This window comes from Gobio gobio (assembly GCF_949357685.1).
Source record: "Gobio gobio genome assembly, chromosome: 22".
In the NCBI taxonomy this organism is placed as follows: Eukaryota; Metazoa; Chordata; class Actinopteri; order Cypriniformes; family Gobionidae; genus Gobio; species Gobio gobio.
In genome coordinates this window covers 12,972,872-12,991,487 of record NC_137118.1, presented here as the reverse complement: position 1 = coordinate 12,991,487, position 18,616 = coordinate 12,972,872, and the positions used below count along the sequence as shown (strand labels likewise).

The following is an 18,616-nucleotide window of genomic DNA, read 5'->3' as shown; positions in this document are numbered from 1 at the left end:
TGGAAAAGGCTCTCAGCCTCACAATCAGGAATCAGAACGAACTGTTGTATAAAAAACAATTTATACTTGAGCCAACCCAAACCAATATATGGCCTACTTAAAGAAACCATTGCATATTTGTGGATTCCAAAGTTTACAACCAGTGTGTAAAGGTATGTTATAAAGGAGCAAACGTGCACTTGATCAGACCAATCTAAACCAATATATGTCTGGTTACCTAGGTAATATAAACCAATGCTTTTGTCATTAAACCATTCAACCAGTGAACCAATCCATATTCACGCAATGCACATGTATTATTTCCAGAATGTCCTTCCATAGCCATGTGACGACCTTTTGTTCTTACCTTGGTTTAATTTAAAAAAATTTTTTTAATTAATTAATTTAATTATTTGAAGGTGATTTTTTGAATTTATTTATTTGAATTTATTTATTGTAATTGAATTAGTGCAATATCTCACAGTGACACAGCAACAAAAAACATCCACAGAAAATCAGATTTATTTAGAAGGTTTAAAGGATGTACAAAAATCAGTTTGTTTATTCACTAATCATAATTAAAATCCTTTGTTATATTTATTATTACATAATATGTCTCATTTTAGTCAATATGATATAAGTAGCAGAATCTGTGTTCTATGTTAGGCAATACTATATATGACACGGATAACTGCTGATTAGAGTAAGTAAAGATAATAAAGAAACCATAACATTAAACAGCTAAGTTTCAGAAAATCAGCTCAAGCTAAAATGGACAGTCTAAACATTTTGGGGTTTTGGACCAAGACTTTCTCAGGATTATTGTTCTCTCAGTTAAAATTTACACATAACAGTTTGTGTTCAGCTATACACCAAATCAACATATAACAACAGCAAAATCTGAGATCTCATAATCCTCACTGGAAGGTGATTAGGTATTCTGGGCAAGCCTGTACATCATGGAAGATCACAAATTGAGTTGTAGATGTTGTCAGTCACACTGTTGTAGAGATCAGCTCAATATTCTAACCTAGCAGATCTACTCTGTTTAGTTCAATACTTATTCTCCCTCTTGTGGCTTTTTTGTGAGCTACATCAGCCATATATTCATCATTATTAATCTTGATTCTCACTGAAGGCTGTCGGTTCTGAAAGGCCTTTTCCAGCTCATAATTGGTCAGCGTGTCAAAGTCTCTGATGCTGCGTCCATTCTCCTGATATTGCCACTTAACCATACTGCCGATTATAAATGCCTCACGTCTTCTGTATTCATTTCTTTCCACCTTGCGGATCATGTCCCGAACACGACTCTCTGCACTGTGGACGTCTCTTGTCAGTCCCTCCAATGTGACGACAGAGTCTTGGCCTTTCTTCTCAAGTTGGACACTGACTGTGAACTCCCTCTGCATGGCATTCAGCATTTCTACATCCTCCTTGGTGAAATGAGCAATGGCTGGATCACGGATTGGGATGGTCATATGCTCGCGTAATATGAAGCTGTTGATCATGTCCTTGGCTTCCCTCAGGTCCTCTGGTGTCTCTCCACACAGTTGGAACACAGCTGGCTCAATTTCTTCAACCACCATCACAAACTCTTCATTTGTGGGAGATTCTGAATTTCCCCCTGAAAAGTAAGCAGGTTATAGAAGAAAAAATAGGGATACAAATGTTTATTAAACGTTATTACATAAATAGATGGAAAACCCTTCATTTTGGTAAGCAGACTTTTATCCTCTACTTTCTCATTGGATCTTCTGAATATGCTTTGATTCTTACCATATACTTGCATAGAGTCCATACCAAGAAAAGAAGCAGAGACTCTGCCAAGGGGCCCTAAAGACAAAAAACAGTGTATAATTAATCCCAATTTTTAACTTCCTAAATTTTTTTGTGTTACCATTAACTATACCTGGTAGCAAATCATCCTCTTCCTGTTCCAGCATGTAATCTTCCTGGAGCACCACCACAAATCTTTTTTCCTTCAACATCATTGAGAGCATAATTTTACCCTGTTCCTTGAAGTACTTCTTTGCTCCTGCCTTTTTAATGGTCAGTGTGTCAGTGTACAGAGATTCTGTCAATCTTTTAAAGAAAGTCATAGCTGGCTGGACAAATGTATACTTTCCAGACAGTTTGATCCAGGGTCTCTTTAAATCAAAACTCACTTTCACCTCATCAGACTTCATTAAATGCTGCCAGTCTTGTGATTTTCTTTGTTTTATGAATTTGACTGCTGCATGTGATTTGACACGAATGGTTTCTTCTGTTCTATTGCGTTTCTCAATGAAACATCCTAACTTCACACTGACCTCCATTACTGGTTCTCTGAATCCAGTCACTATTACTTTGTCTCTCTGTTTAGAAACGTTTAGAAACACAGATCTCTTTTTGGAAGTATTGAACAATTCTTGCATTTGTTTTTTGAGATCCTGCCACTCTGGCATTTGAAGGACACCCTGATCTTCTATAATGAGGTCTTTAGACGCAAGAACCGTATTCACCCTCTTCTCTGCCTCAACAAGTACTTTTTCTGTACTCCCAATCACAACAACATCTCCATTTTGGATTGTGTAGACAGCAGTTATTCCATGAGATATAAAGAGATCTGTGGACATTTCGTCACAATCAGCTGATCTTAGGAACTCCAGGATTGAGCGGTCAATCTTTAAGGGCTTCTTCTTCATGTTTATTTTCTTCTCAAGAACCCAATTCTTGAAGGCAAGAATTTCTGTATAAATACCTGATACAATTAGTCTGTGCGTTTTTTTGTTGTAGTCAATGTGCAGGTGTGGAGAAGCAGCACTTTTCAAGCCGTCTTGTAAAAGCAGAGAGTACATGGCAGGAGACATCTCCATATTCTCTGTCACGCTTTTCTTCTCTCTCTTTATTTGATTTGTTGCTCTCTCTAAAATTTTCTCCATGATGGGTTTCAGTCCAGTTATCTCATGGGTCATCCCTGCCAGTGTCAGGATCCCTTTAGAGGCATCCATATCAGTGAAAACCTGATCTTTCACCAATTCCTTAACTTCACTCTCCACTTTAGACCATAAGAGGTGTGACACCGGCCACTCAGACGTTGTGTAGTTTGAGATTATTTTCTTGAAGGCATCACAGGCATTCTTACTCCAGGCTTTAATGAGTCTTCTGCTTTCTTGTTTCTGTTTCAATAATTCTGGATCAGGATTGAGCAAAGCTTCAGGTTTGTCCATGTTTATTTGGCAGAAGTGTGAGCTCATCTGGTCTTTAATAGAAGAAATCTCCCCTTTCTTGAGGAGGAACTCCCTGATGGCAGGATGTACACGGACTGTAATGGGTTCAGGCAGCTTCAAATGTGGTCTGTTGCCACCATACAAGACCGTATCCAGTGATTTAATGTAGGGATATATCTTGACTGGAACATTACAGATGTTATTCTCTTGCTTCAAAATTTTCTCTTTGGCTAAAAAAAGAAAGAAAGTTGCAGGTACAATGAATAAATCCACTGACATTGATAAAATAAGGTAAAGTGTTATCTCCAAATATGGAATTGTACCAACCAGAGTATGTGAACGGAGTGGGAGCGGAGTGGCGTGATTTTGAAGGGAGTGAGCGTTGTGGCTTTCACTCGCTCCGACAGCGCTCCACTACCGCTCCATCACGAGTACATTTCATGCCAACGGCCCATAATATAATTGCATTTTTAGACAGAACACACACGTTAAACACATTTAACTAGCTTGATACAGATGGATCACTCAAATCAGATAGAATGTAAAGGTTATGATGACTGCGATGGACATGAGCGGGATGTTATAGTTTACATTTACATTTATGCATTTGGCAGACGCTTTTCTCCAAAGCGACTTACAGTGCACTTATTACAGGGACAATCCCCCTGGAGCAACGTGGAGTAAAGTGCCTTGCTCAAGGACACACTATGGTGAGCACTGGGATCGAACCAGCAACCTTCTGCATAGCAGTTAAGTGGTTTAACCCACTGGACCACCACCTCTCCTGTTAGTTCAAGGAATTTTTTTGTACCTTCTACATACTGAATATGATCAGGTGAAAGCACATTTTAAACAGGTAGGACTTATTCACACGCAATCGTTCTCTCTAATGCATATTCAAACAAATCTTACAGTGCTTATCTGCATCTGATTTTGAAATAAGCAGAAATCAGTGAAATCTACAGTGACCCGTAGATAAAATAACTGATGAAAACGTACTATTTTCATCTTTCCAAACAAAATTTGCACTGCAATAAACACAATTAACTATGTTGAAACATAGTTTACATTATCTCCTATTGTTGTTTTGTTTGTTTGTTTTTCATTTAATGTATGTTATAAATCAAACTTTTGTGATATTTCAGAGCTTACTTAAATACGGTAGCCGCAAATTTCCTTGGAGCGAAGACGGAGCGTTGTTTCTGAAAGCAGTGAGCGAGGAGTGGAGCGAGAAATGGTGAACCCGGAGCAGAGCTGGAGCAGAGTGATTATTGAATGCTTAAAGCGTGGAGGGGAAATTTATGCCACTCCACTCCGCTCACATACTCTGGTACCAACATAGACAACTGCACATGTTTACCTTCTTCCTCCTTAAAGGTAATAATGGCTGCTTGTTCTGATGGAATTGTGATAACTTCCTCTACTGGTCCACCCCATTTTTCAAAATACAGCTCCAGCATCATCTTGTTGTTGTTGGCCTCAGCTGGAAGATTCTCCACCCTCACACATGTGCTTCTCTCCAGTGCACGGGCCCTCAGATTATTCTTCTTGAACTTTTCATGTGTCCTGCTGTCCTCAAGGAACTTTCCTGCATCTGTCAGAAATTATATTTTACAGAATGTGCTAGACACATTTGATCAAGTCATAATAACATAAACTCCAAAAAATGTTGCTATATAGCACTAAAAGTGGTTCTTTGGCTCGTAATCATAGGGGAACCACTTTAAGTGCTGTATAGCACCAAATATTGGTGCTTCAGTGGTTCTTCAGCGGTTCTTTGGGATGACTGAGGTGCTATATCACCACTACCATATACAGAAGCTGTTAAGATATGGTGCTATATAGCACCAAAAGTGGTTCCCATGATTACGAGCCAAGAACCAATTTTATGCCATATAGCACCATTTTTTTAGAGTGTACAACTATATATATCAGTAACATATTAAAGGTGTTAATTTATCAAATCTAATTGTGGCGAGGAGACAAGTGGTGCCTAAGTGGGCCAAGCGCAACTAACAACTGTGTCTGATTGCAGTGATTGGCGTGGAGAGAATAAAAGCCAACAGGTGATGGGCCGAAGACAGAGAGACTGGTGGACTCGGGCACACACAAAGCTTGTACAAGAAGCTAACGCAGGGCTCCAGAGTGCAACCAAATGGACACAAATCACCAACATTCACCATGGATGTAATGTAGTAACACCACATGGTATTGTGGAAGAAATAGTCAAATGGTTTTTTTTTTCATCTGTACAACCTTTTAAGAGTGAAATTCAAGCACTTTTCAAGGGTTTTCAAGTGCTTCACACCTTTTCCAGCATTAACACATTTTTAAAAAATTTATTAATAACCACTATAACCAGTATTTGGAGGCAGAGGAGCAATTATTTGACATATTAGCCATTTCCACACCCCTCTCCTAATATGGAAAAAAGTAGGAAGTCACAAAGTCTTTTTTTCACAAAAAAAACTTTTCTTTGAATTGTGACTGAATTACACAGAAAACAAGTAAAGAGAGCTCCTTTTATTATCACTGAAGCTTCCGGTCAGTTCAGTGTGATGATATAGAATAACAATGGTAGTCTTCATTAAATAAGAGTAGAATATTTGAATATTTGGTAGAATTTAGTGGCGCTGGTGCCACTGCTCTCAAATGTTAGTCTGGAGCCCTGTAACGACTGAAGAATTTCAGTTTTCTAATTTTCTCCAGGCCAAAAAGACCATCACATAAAGCTTAAGCATCGTGTAATCAAGATTAAGTTTAAAATACATTTTTGGGTGCAAAAAAGTATTGACCAAGTGAAATATGCTTACATTATAATAAAAAGTACATATATTTTATAGGAGAACTTACCACTGGGATTTTTAAAGGTCACAACTGCTTTTCTTATTAGTTCAATGGTATAGTCATTTTCAGAAAGACTTGTAATGTTCTCCACCAAAAGAGCCAAAACATCTTGTTTAACATCATCCGGAAGGTTCTCCAGGACCACAGCATTTGATTCTTGAGGCTTCTTCAAATCCAAATCAGTTTGAGGGACACTTTGAACTTCAGGCAAAATAAAAGATACACAAATGTATAAAATGTCATTGAAGGATATTTTTTGGGTAAGTCAGTTACCGGTATCAACTACTGTTAACAAACAAAACAATGTTTTGTATCATTTAGTAACCTAACTGATATCTTTAACATTGAAAACAAGTACAGCATGAGAACCTAACTAGTAAAAGATCACATGCACTTATGCAGTCAGAGACCAAAGTCCAGATGATTTACTCACTTGGTTCCTGATATCCACATGCCTGGTCCACCTGAAATCACATCATTTACATTCAGTGTTGCGGAAAGTAACTTTTAAAAGTAAGGATTTACAATATTGTTTTACATCCTGAAAAGTAACTAATTGCATCACCAATGGCGCTTTTCCACTGCATGATACGGCTCAGTACATCTTGATACGGCTCGCTTAAATAGTACCACCTTGGTTGAGGTTCCAAGTGAGCTATACTGATACTAAAATGTGACATGTAAACACTGCAGATCACTGATTGGTCAGAGAGAATAGTCACTACCAGCCTCTGTCCAGATTACATTCATACTACACTCATTCTTACAACATAGAACCGACTTTTTTAACGGTTGCGAAGTAAGGTCAAATTCAAATGTAGTACCTACTCAGACAGTACACGATTTCAGACGCAACTAAACTTCGTCTTGCAGTGAAAAACATCCACATGCCGAGAATCAAGAACACCATTCCATCGATATGCTCCATTGCTCCTGTGTTGTGCGTTTGTTTGTGTTGCGTTTACAATAATGCCATGGCAGTAGAGGCGGCACAACTACCAGAATCAGAAAGAGCTTTATTGCCAAGTGTGCTTGCACACACAATGAATTTTTATTGGTGCTGAAGCTTCCAGTGCACATATACAATACAAATAACAAGAACATAGTAATACAAATTCTAAGAATAAAAATATGAAAATAGTAAAAAAAAATGTAAGGTCACAGTTACGTTTAGTCAGAATAAACATTTACAGATTATGAACATATTTAAAGGACAACTCCGGTGAAAAATGAACCTAGGGGTAATTAACACATGGTTACCGAAAGATCCTTCTCTGGGATGCGTTTTCATGAAAATCGAATGTAAAGAGTTTTATCTCTAAAAACAGATCAGCTTATAACGCTAGTAAATGGGGCACAGAATAAGTTAAATTAAATCGCTAGTTAATACCACTAACAAGGCTCAAAATAGCCTCACACTAACACGGTAGCATAATGAGGGTCCCTACATGCAAACCTAAGCATTGAGAACTTTGTAAGTGTACAAACAGTTTAATAAGAAGATACTTTATAAAGACAGTACATTACGTGTATACAGACAGGAGCCATCTTGGAAAACAGTCTTGACGAGTTGAGCCACGAACGCTGTGCTAAGCTGCGATAATTCCTATCGACCAGCTCACTTAGCACAGCGTTCGTGGCTCGACTCTAATCTGTTTTTAGAGATAAAACTCTTTACATTTACTTTACAAAACGCATCCCAGAGAACGATCTACTCGGTAACCATGTGTTAATTACCCCTAGGTTCATTTTTCACTGGAGTTGTCCTTTTAAAGCATTTGTGTAGTATGAATAAATATAAATATAAATAATCTCCTGAGTTTAGAAGATATTGCACAAAACAGTGGGAATATTGCATGGGGGGGGGGGGGGGGGTGGTATTTAACTGTTCAAGAGGGAAATGGCCTGTGGGAAGAAACTGTTCCTATGCCTATGTTCTAGTGGCCAGTGATCGGAGTCGCCGTCCTGATGGTAACAGTTCAAACAGGAGGTGTCAAGGGTGAGTGGAGTCTGTGATGATATCCCCTGCTCTCAGCAACTATAACGATCAGTCTATAATCCCACCCACTTTGAAGCGGTACTAAACTGCAGTAGAAAAGCAAACCAAGCCAAAGAAAAGAGAGCCGCGCCGAGTCATACCACGCAGTGGAAAAGTGCCATTAGTTGCGCCAAAAGTGAGATGAATAAGCCTCAGGCTGAAGGAAAGGCAAATTCACAATTCACAAGAGGACACAGCTCAAACAAACCTTTCAGCTGTGCTGCCATTCTGGATTGCAGAAGAATAGGACACAGGAGAAGAAATGTGATGTTTATCTAGTCATGATGTTTATCTAGTCATTTTTGCTTATTCGTATGGTTGAATTGGATCATCAAAGGTCAGCAATAAATACATTGGGTAAAAAAGATTATATTAAATACAAAATATATTTGTGTAATTTAACATTTAAATATTGCAGATTTGCATAGTTTCTTTTTTTTCATTTTGAGGGATTCTTTATCTGTTTTTGTGCAAGTGATAAGTAAATGCATGCTCACTTTTATTCTAACCATCATGTTTTCACAGTGCACAACACCTCTGCACCTCACTCCCGATTTCTCTCAACATGGGGACTGAGGAGTCGGTCAATAAATGAAAAAAACAAAGTAACCTGCCTTACTTTGAAAAGGTAATTCATATTTTGTTGTAAATTAAAACAAAATGCTTTACTAGTAATTTGAAAAAGTAATCTGATTACGTAACTTGTAATTTGTTACTCCCAACACTGTTTAAGGTGTCATGAACTGGCTTTTTAATATATATATATATATATATATATATATATATATATATATATATATATATATATATATATATATATATATATATACTGTTGTCTGAGGTCTACTTGTGACGTTCGCATGGTTTTTACATTCAAAAACATCATAATGAATAAGTAATAGGCTATTTTCTGCCCTGGTTTTGCGCCTCTCTCAAGACACGTTCGGTTTTAATGTGATGACGCACTGAAGACTTGGAAGTAAACGCCCACTGTTATGATTGGATAAGCATTGTTTTGAAAGCACAAAAACACAGGGCCGGACGGGGACACAATTTTAAGGCTGGAAAATCCTACACCCATCCAGGCCATCCTATGTGCCCTGACTACTGAACTAGGGAGCTGATTGAGACGCACCCATCATTTTCGAAATAGTCTAAATGTCAAAATGTATTCAATAATAAACATTATGACAGTATCTATTTAGAAAAATCCTAATAAAATGTTATTGCATTATTTTTTTTGTTGATGTCTGCATTATTGCTCCTGTCTCCCTGCTCCCAGTAGGCTACCTACCATATAAATGTGAATATTTGTCTGCTAAAAGTTTTCAGCTCCGAAACTTACAGGATATTCTTATATCACGATTAACTTTTATATATCAAAAGCTCAAGGGAAAGTTGATTTCTCAATTCATTACCCGTTTAAGAATTATGTAAATGTCGAACACTACAAAACAGTTATTTGTTCTCTCTACTAGAGAACTCTAAAATGCATCTACGTATCAACCATAACTAATATTTTATGATAGACCATTTTGTTCAATTTTGTTTGACCTGATGCAATCTAGAGTATTAGATTTATAAAGCCACTAAGCTAAGGTTTGATTGTAAAAGCATTGTGGTGCATTTTGTAATGTCTACTCACTTTTTATCCAGTGCTGTCTGCCTGTTCCTCAACACCACTGGGTTTGTACACTTTCAGCTTGATTTGGTGACCGTCAATATTAATAATGTGTTCTTCCTGGGAGAGTACGGTATCTCGGACTTAAACACAAACAATCAGGCTTAGTCAGAAACATCACAATACTTTAAAACAAAGAACATACCACAAAATAACACAGAGTTATATACTGTAAACTGTATCATTACGTAATATATAAGTGAATGATAAGCTTACTATTCTTCTAGTAGGTCCCAAATACATGTTGCAAAATGCTTGACAATGAGTGACAACAGGGATTTATTATTATTATTATTAATTCCTAGCAAAGTGTGCACATGACAGGTTTTAGTCTGCTACATTAATAAGTATTCACTTCTTTACTTTTCTTTAAATGGATGACAACGGTGGCTAGTGTAAGAGTATAGTAACTGATATCTGAGCGGAAGATTCACAGATTATAGGGGTACAGTGGGGCTAAGGGCTCCTTTGATTTTATACTCCTCTAAATCAGATGGCGCAAAAACTTGCCTCAGCACTTTCCAAAACATCCACTTTTCAAGATGCAGAAATTTGTCTGATCCTTGACGCAATTGTGGAAAGCAGCACAAAGCTTATTTTGCGCTAACTTGATCTAATATAAGTTTTTTTTTTTATGTTGTAGATTTAAGTAGCAAAGAATCACTAAAATGTTTGAATCTATTTTGAGACAAATATCTTCTTAATGATTTCCAAGCTAATTAAAGCAACAGTTTTTCAATAACGGAAGAATATGTTAAAGTATGGTATTTTGGGGTAAAAGGTACCCCTGCTGTTGGGGTTAAAACACAATAATTAACATGATAATACATAGTTAGCTGACTTTTCCATTTGTTGACATGACATGGTTAGATTCAGAAAGTAAATATCATATTGTCACTGTCAGTGTTAGGGAAAGTTACTTTGAAAAGTAATGCATTACAATATTGCGTTACTCCCTTTAAAAGTAACTAATTGAGTAACTTAGTTACTTTTTAAGAAAAGTAATGCGTTACGTTACTTTTGCGTTACTTTTTCTCACCTGGGCTGGGCTTGTTTTGTTTTTTATAACAAAAAAGTTATATTTTTGTGCAACGGTAAAGACCTCTTCGTACTAAAATTGAAATAATAAGCCCCAGGCTGAGGTAATAATGCAAATTTACGCATGAACAGTAGAGGGCGCAGCTCTGCTATGGTGCCATTCTGGATAATGGAAGAATAGGACGCAGGAGAAAAAATCTAGTAATTTTTATCATCAAAGGTCAGCAGCAAGACATCAGTAAATTAAATATAAAGGTAGATTAAATGCATAAAAATAGTTGTTTTATTTAACATTTAATTATTGGAGGTTTGCATACTCTGATTTTGCATTTGACTGATTTTATTCATTTTGAGGAGTACAGAATCTTTATTGTGCAAGGGAGAGAAATAAATGCTCACATTTAGTCTGGAACTACAATAACCATCATGTTTACACACAACGCCTCTGCACTTATTTTTCTCAACATGGGGACGGGAGAGCTGTCAGTCAAATTAATTTGAAAAAGTAACTTGCGTTACTTTTTTGAAAAAGTTACTCAGATATTTTGTTGTAAATTTGAAAAGTAATGCGTTACTTTACAGTTACCTGGAAAAAGTAATATTATTACGTAACTCAAGTTACTTGTAATGCGTTACCCCCAACACTGGTCACTGTGTCTGTCCTTGGACTTTTATGTTGAAGTGTTTCCTGTTCTTTATTTTGTAGTTCTTTGTAGTTTTTCATGTTGATTAGTCTCCCCAGGTGTATCTTGTTTCCTCCTTAGGCTTGTTTGCCCCTGTGTATTTATAGCCCTTGTGTTTCATTTGCTCTCTGTCAGTTCAGTTGTTGAATGGTGTGGTCCCTGTTTTTCAGTTACCTTTCGTTCCTTGTGTTTGTTACTTGTTTCTTTATTAAACCCCTGCACGTAGATCCATGCCTCAGCCTGCTCTCAGCACAGTTCTCTGGATGTAACACATAAATTATTAAATTGGGTGTTCACCTTAGACATAAATCACCATTTTATAATGAAATAATCATATTTAAAAAATATGATTTAATGTTACTACTGTAAAGCTACATTAAATTATGGGATCTCATTCAAAGCCTTCAGAATCTTTACTTTTTAAAATAATTGTTTATGTATTTTTAAAATATATTTTTATGTTAACATATTAACATGACAGTATATTTATTGAACAAGCTTTATCAAATAAACAGAACATGCAGACTTTGCTGAAGTGATTATTTTGAACAAGAATTAAAAACATTTTATTATTTGTATCTTTTGCCCCCGGTGAGCCTTTTACCCTGTGTGTGTGGTAAAAGGCAACTTTACACCTCATATATTTATAAGGTTTTTAAAGAAAATGAACCAATTTTATGATTTATTTTCTCACAAAATATATTGCTCCATAAATGTTCAATACAAACTATATATTTTGTCTGCAATCACACTTTTCGAGTAGTGAAAAGCACATTTTTTCTTAAGGTGTGCCTTTAGCCCTGCAGTACCCAGGCTATACTGAAAGCAGTAGCCTATTATTGTACACTTTTTGAACCTGAAATTACCTTACGTGTCTCGAAAGCATTGCATTGGGCTACTAAGTAATACAAAACGTGGTATTTTGTTAACATAATGCTTTTGTGTTTAGCACTTACTGTCAGGTGTTTTGAACAGAATCGTCGCAGAGTTGCTTTTGTCATTATATTGCACGACGCAGTCTCCTCCCTGAGATTTCTTCTTACTCTGGAAGTGGATATGAAGCTTATTTGTCACACTTTTAGCGTTTTCAGGCCCCCAGTCTCCCTCGACAACGATGGGATAATATTCGTCCATCGTGATCCTTCTCATCAACGAGGAAATGTATTGTGAGTCCGTGTGCTATAGCTAGTTAATAGCGCCCTCCTGCTTTCGTTTCTTCGTCAATTTACCGTGAAACCGAAAGTTTATCACAGGAACTATAGGGGAGCGCGGGGCACAACCTAACGCAGCGCGGGGTTAGTTGTAACACGCATGTTTTAACCCTTTCCACACATGCCAGAATGACGAACCTTAGTGTATTTACTAGTTGCCATATCGACATTATTTAGAGAAAAAATTGCTCCAAAATTAAAAAATCTCTGGAAGATATTACTGAACACGTAGGCTATTTAACCATAGCAAAAATAAATTTCTCACTGAAGTTTAGTTTTCATCTCTGTTTTTTGTGTTTATTTAAAATAAGACAAATCCGATATTATTGTAGGCCTAATCTTATATCTGTTATTTAACAGTTGAGATCGTTCTTTAATGCTGATCTAACAGCAGAAGACACAAGCCGCGGTTTAACAGTTGTGCAGACGGGGTGCGTTGTAACACTTACAATGAGCCAGAAATATGCCATTATATTCTATACTTTTATTAATTATTTTGAGAAACTATGTTATGTTTTGAACTATGCTGTAGGCTATAGCTGTCTATTTAGCGATGTATTTGTAGTCAAACTCAAAAATGCTTATTTTTAATGATTAAAAAAATGCAATTAGCCTATTTTATTTTAAAAAGTTAATAATTGTATTTTGTTGACGAAATATTTTAGTTTGTCTTGTATATTTTTTTGATTATATCAGATAACATTTTAAGCGGTTATTTGGTCATGTTACATTGTGCCCCATGTTACAATGTAGGCTACCCCACCTACGGGGCATGTTGTCACATTTCACTTCCATTCTTTCGGGGTAAATCAAGAAAAAAGTATACACTGTATTAATGAAACAAAACCACATAATTGTACTAGACATGCGTGCAATTAATGTGGGAAAAAATAAATACTCTGAACCCCAAGTGGATTTACACAAACAGAGAAAGTCAAAAAGCGTTAGGTTGTGCCCCGCTCTCCCCCTACTGTACTGCGATTGTTTATATAAACGCTGACCCGAGAACAGCTAATAAACGCTGTAGTGTAGTAGGCCTATCAAGTTAACATTTAACTGCACTCGTACTGCTACCTTGACTGCTGCCTTTAATGCGCCTCGGCATTCGTTATTATAACATGTCACGCATTTAATAACAAGTTGCTTAGATAAAACAAATTAATTATTTGTGATCAATAAAATAACAAAACATATTGTACACACAAGAGTGCATATAACCATAAATGTCAGGTGTAAATAAATACATGGGGGGGGGGGGGGGGGAGAAGAAACAATTAAGTAAGGAATTTCAAAACTTGTATTTCTCTATTAAACAGCTATTTATTTTCTATCTCTATTAAACAGCTGCATTTGCATTGCTTTTAAAATTTTATCTATGGATATTGTTCCATATAGATTTTAACATCACATTTAAATTGTTCTGAATTTGTAATTGTAATTAGGCTATTTCTTTTTAATAATAATATATAATAAATCATCAAATATGAAAAAAAATGAAAAACATTTAAGGCATAACATCAGCTTACAAAATTAAAAAGAATCTTAGCCTCTTTTTTTTTGTAAGTGTTTATTGAGTTCCTTCCAAAACGTTTGTGTCTTGCGGGACACTCCCAAAATAAACGATTAATAATAGTCTTAGAATAAAAAAAAATAAAAAAAAGAAAATATCTTCCATATTCAAAACGCTGTAAGTGATTAACTGGGTAAACTCGATGGAAAATTTGATATGAAACCTCTATACTTATGAGAAGGGGTGTAGCACAAAATCCTGGGCCCTATGCATAGGCAGTCCTGATGGGCCCCCATGTTCCATGTTAAAATATATTCCAGACTTTTCAAAGGGCCCTCTCCCTAGACGGGGCCCTGGGTAGTCAGGTCCACTTTTTCCCCCACTACGCCCATGCTTATGAGGTAGGCCTATCATCCACATTTTACTCTAATCAAAATGAGAAGTAACATGATGTATACCTTTAGATTAAAAAAGGGAACGCAAGAAAATGTTTTTACATCCAGAACTTGTGAAATCGTTACCCAGCAACTTGAAACTGAACCTGAACTATTTGTAAAGAATAATCATTATTACATTCTAATAGGCTCAAAAAATCCTTGGGAATTGCATATAAAACCAAAAAATATTGGGTAGGATCAACTGTTTCAGTATAATTGTATAAAGCACCATTCTTTTTGATCAACTGTTTAACCCAAATAATTTTAAACCAGTTCTCAATAAAGAGGATTTTTGTGAATGGAGGGGAAACAACACACAACTGAAGCCGTAGGTCACATGACAAATGACAACATGGAGGATATAGTACATCCAAATTTCATTCATACTACACACACTCATTCGGTGCGTCTCAATCATCTCTCTAGTTCACTGATCAGGAAGCCATTTTAAGGGCTGTCTCAATTATCCTTCCAGTGCACCGAAACGTTTACTCCCTGGAAAATCACACAATGCACAGTAAAAAACATACATCGATGCTCACTATAGGTGCGTCCAAAAATGGTGCTATAGGCTATAGCACTAAAAGTGGTTCTTTGTCGTAATCATAAGGGAACCACTTTTGGTGCTATATAGCACCATATCTTAACATGTTCTGCAGGTAGCGGTGCTATAAAGCACCTCAGCCAAAGAACCGTTGAAGAACTGCTGATGAACCACTGAAGCACCAAGATGCTATACAGCACTTAAAAAGGTTCCCCTATGATTAGGGGCCAAGAACCACTTTTAGTGCCATATAGCACCTTTTTTTTAGAGTGTATGTAACAGATCAATGTGTTTACGCAGCATAAAAAATAATATCAAAAAGACATAGGTCCTACTGTTAATACCAGCATGTTCTACAACACTGTACGTTGACGTTGTATGTAGTCATGCCATTGGAAATTGAGTAAAGTGTAGTGAGCCACGGTCTTTACTCGTGCCCGAATTTGGAGACAGGCGTTCACTAATATAGTCCACTTGAAGCAGAGAATGAAAACAAGTGAGTGAATATAGCCTGGAAGGGCTGCCGCTTAGTTTGTGCTTGCCGATTAATAATTATTTGAAACGTATATAGCAAACTGGCAGCTCCAGCAGTAATGAGAAGATTTATCTTGAACTCTGCAATGTAAACTAGCATGTATAAACCGCAACAATTTAATAATCATTTAAAAAGGAATTTATACGCCGGACCTGCGTGGGTTGGAAAATGCATGGATGATTGATTCACCTGTGGGCTCCATCTCCTGGCGAGATGCGGGAATTAATTCAGCGTGTGACTCTCAAAGTGCTTTATGGGTATTCTCTAGCCGTTGTGGGATTGAATGCGTGCACTCAATAGGGAAGGCGGAGTTACGTCACAAGGTTTTCACTCCGCGTTGCATTTCGTGAAGGCGCCGCCATATTGGCAGGGTATGCTATCCGGTGCCATGGTTACTTCGACAGTTAGACCGAGAAAGCAGCTTGAGATTTGCTTGCATTTTTGCGATATGGTGCAGTTTCTTGGGAAGAAATTGGGAAGGAGGAAGCGAAAGAAACGGTGCTCTATCGGGAGAGACTAAATAACACCGCCAAACAGCATTATTTAGAGAAACTGCTTGACATCAACAACATCGACCCGTACGACCTGCACAACCCAGAAGTGCTGCCACCTCTCACATATTTAGTCTCTTCCAATAGAGCATCGTTCCTTTCGCTTCCTCCTTCTCCATTTCTTCCCAAGAGACTGCGCCGTATCGCAAAAATTCAAACAAATCTCTCACTGTCGAAGTAACCATGGCAACGGATAGCGTATCCTGCCAATATGGCGGCGCCTTCCCAAAATGCAACACGGAGTGAACATCGTGACGTCACCTTCTCATTCTCTATAGAGTGGTGCAGGTTTGACGTCACTTTGTAGGCCAATCGGCAGTTAGCATCACAGTGGTTCCCTCGATGAAAACCCGATAGGATTTACCCATAGGCTTTTGGATTATCGCTAAAAAACAAGCTTTGTGAGGAACAAAAGTTTATGATACTTGCACTTTATGTCCATCAAGATAATTATCACAGATGAACACAACTTTTATGAATTTTGAATCCTAAATGCAGTCGCAAGAAGTAATAAAAGCTAAAGGTGAGCTATAAACAAACTACACCACGGTTGCACGATGTCAACGTCACCATCACTAAGCTTCCGACAACTCTTTGAGTTTTTATCTCAAAACATTTTCCCAGAACTTTTGAGTTAGACTAGTTTATAAGAGCACAATTTTAAGCATAATGAGCCTGTAAAAGGGGACTCAGCTTACCTGTTCGGTGTGGTGATGTTTAATCTCCTCGACAGCCTCTGTAGTCCCATTTAGCTACTTGTCAGCAACCGCCTTTTTCAAGTTTAAAAAATAATAATTCATGAGTGCGGTAATACTGATGTATTTTACGTCCTAGAATAAAACGTGAAAGTGTCTTGAGCTTGTTTTCACCACAGACCTTATTTCATCCATTTAGACTCCAGGACAATGGAACCGGAAGTGCTAAAATGCTAACTCGTTTCTGTGTTTTCGCCAAGTGATGTTATACCTGCACCACTCTGTAACATCCACTATGGTTTCGGATACCACTACAAATGAGTGCCCTATTTAAGGGTATAGAGGGCGATTTCGGACACAGCCAGGGATAGCAACAGAAACTTACCCCAAACCCTGACCCGCAGCTTACAACCAATGATAAAGACCTTTCTCCACGCCCCTACCTTTTGTCACTCCCATTACTCCTTCCAGCAGATACCCACACTTGGGGACTCATGTACACGATATAGGCCTACTGATTCATGAGCTAGGGAGCTGATTGAGACGCACCCAAACTAACATACTTGTTTAACGTCGCAAAATAAGTTTCAATTTAAAACTAAACGTAGTAGGCCTACCTACTATACAGTATGCAATTTTGGATGCAGCAATGGAGTTGAGTTAAAACGGCGACCCTAAAAGATACATGGTGATGGAAAAAATATATTTCAATGCTTTTATGTTCGCTTGCAAAAGTTTTGCGTTCCCTCAAGAAACTTTGTGAAATGTTTGTGTTTTTTGTGAGTGAATGCAAAGTTTCTTAGGGGAACACAACATATTTTGCGAGGGAATGCAGTTTCTTGGGGGAATCATTTAAATTTAGGCTGTTTGTTAATACATTTTATTTATTTTATTACGAAGTAGCCTACTTTCCTCCAAGATAAGTCAAGACATTCTCATTACGATATACAAACTGTTGTGGCGATTTGTCCTTAACTTAAATCAAACAAATAATCAAACGGCCACTGAGGCACTTAAAGATAGTATCTTACGCAGGATACAATAAAACCAATATCCAGGCAACCATATCGTTTATGCGGTTTATTTCCATTTGAGCAAGCATACAAACAAATGGTGTCTGCAGCCTTTCTTTCCCTGGTAAAAACCAACAACCTTTCCCAGTGCCTGCTCGTCCTAAGTGTAATCACCAATATATACATACAAACAGGTGCTCAGTCAGTACTATCAAAATAAAAGTCCCCACAAAAATAGCTCAAATTAATGAAAATAGTAACATTAACGTTCTGTATCTACATCCATAAAATAATCATGCAAATTAGTTAAAGTAAAACAAAAATAAAGTAATTTAATTATTAACTTAATTACAAAACAAGAAAATAGCTCCAACATTCCAGCCCCTAATTGTGAACTGTGTAAACCCACAATTACTTTTTTCCTGTAACGGAGCTACTATCTAGCTTAGCTCTAACTATAATACATAAATTCTTCTGATCTTCTTCCCGTGTCTATCTAGAAAAGAAACAAAACAGAAGAAGAATAGAAGAGAAGAAAGAAAAGAAAGAATATGTCCATGATGCTACACTGTGGCCTCCAGAAGCAGACAGATCTTCGTTATAGGTCTCTCCAAGACGCTGGTCTTAGTTTGGAGGAGCACAGAG

General features: G+C 37.2%; 1 pseudogene across 1 annotated transcript; it reads right to left on the bottom strand.

Moving 5' to 3' along the window:
• Positions 1–422: 422 nt before the first annotated feature.
• Positions 423–12,609, bottom strand: LOC307118884 (protein mono-ADP-ribosyltransferase PARP14-like; annotated as a pseudogene). Its single transcript, XR_013818695.1, has 8 exons — positions 12,432–12,609; positions 9,719–9,837; positions 6,469–6,499; positions 6,042–6,236; positions 4,549–4,782; positions 1,889–3,418; positions 1,756–1,812; positions 423–1,603 (listed from the first exon to the last, which is right to left on the bottom strand). The product of XR_013818695.1 is annotated as a protein mono-ADP-ribosyltransferase PARP14-like (transcript).
• Positions 12,610–18,616: the final 6,007 nt, after the last annotated feature.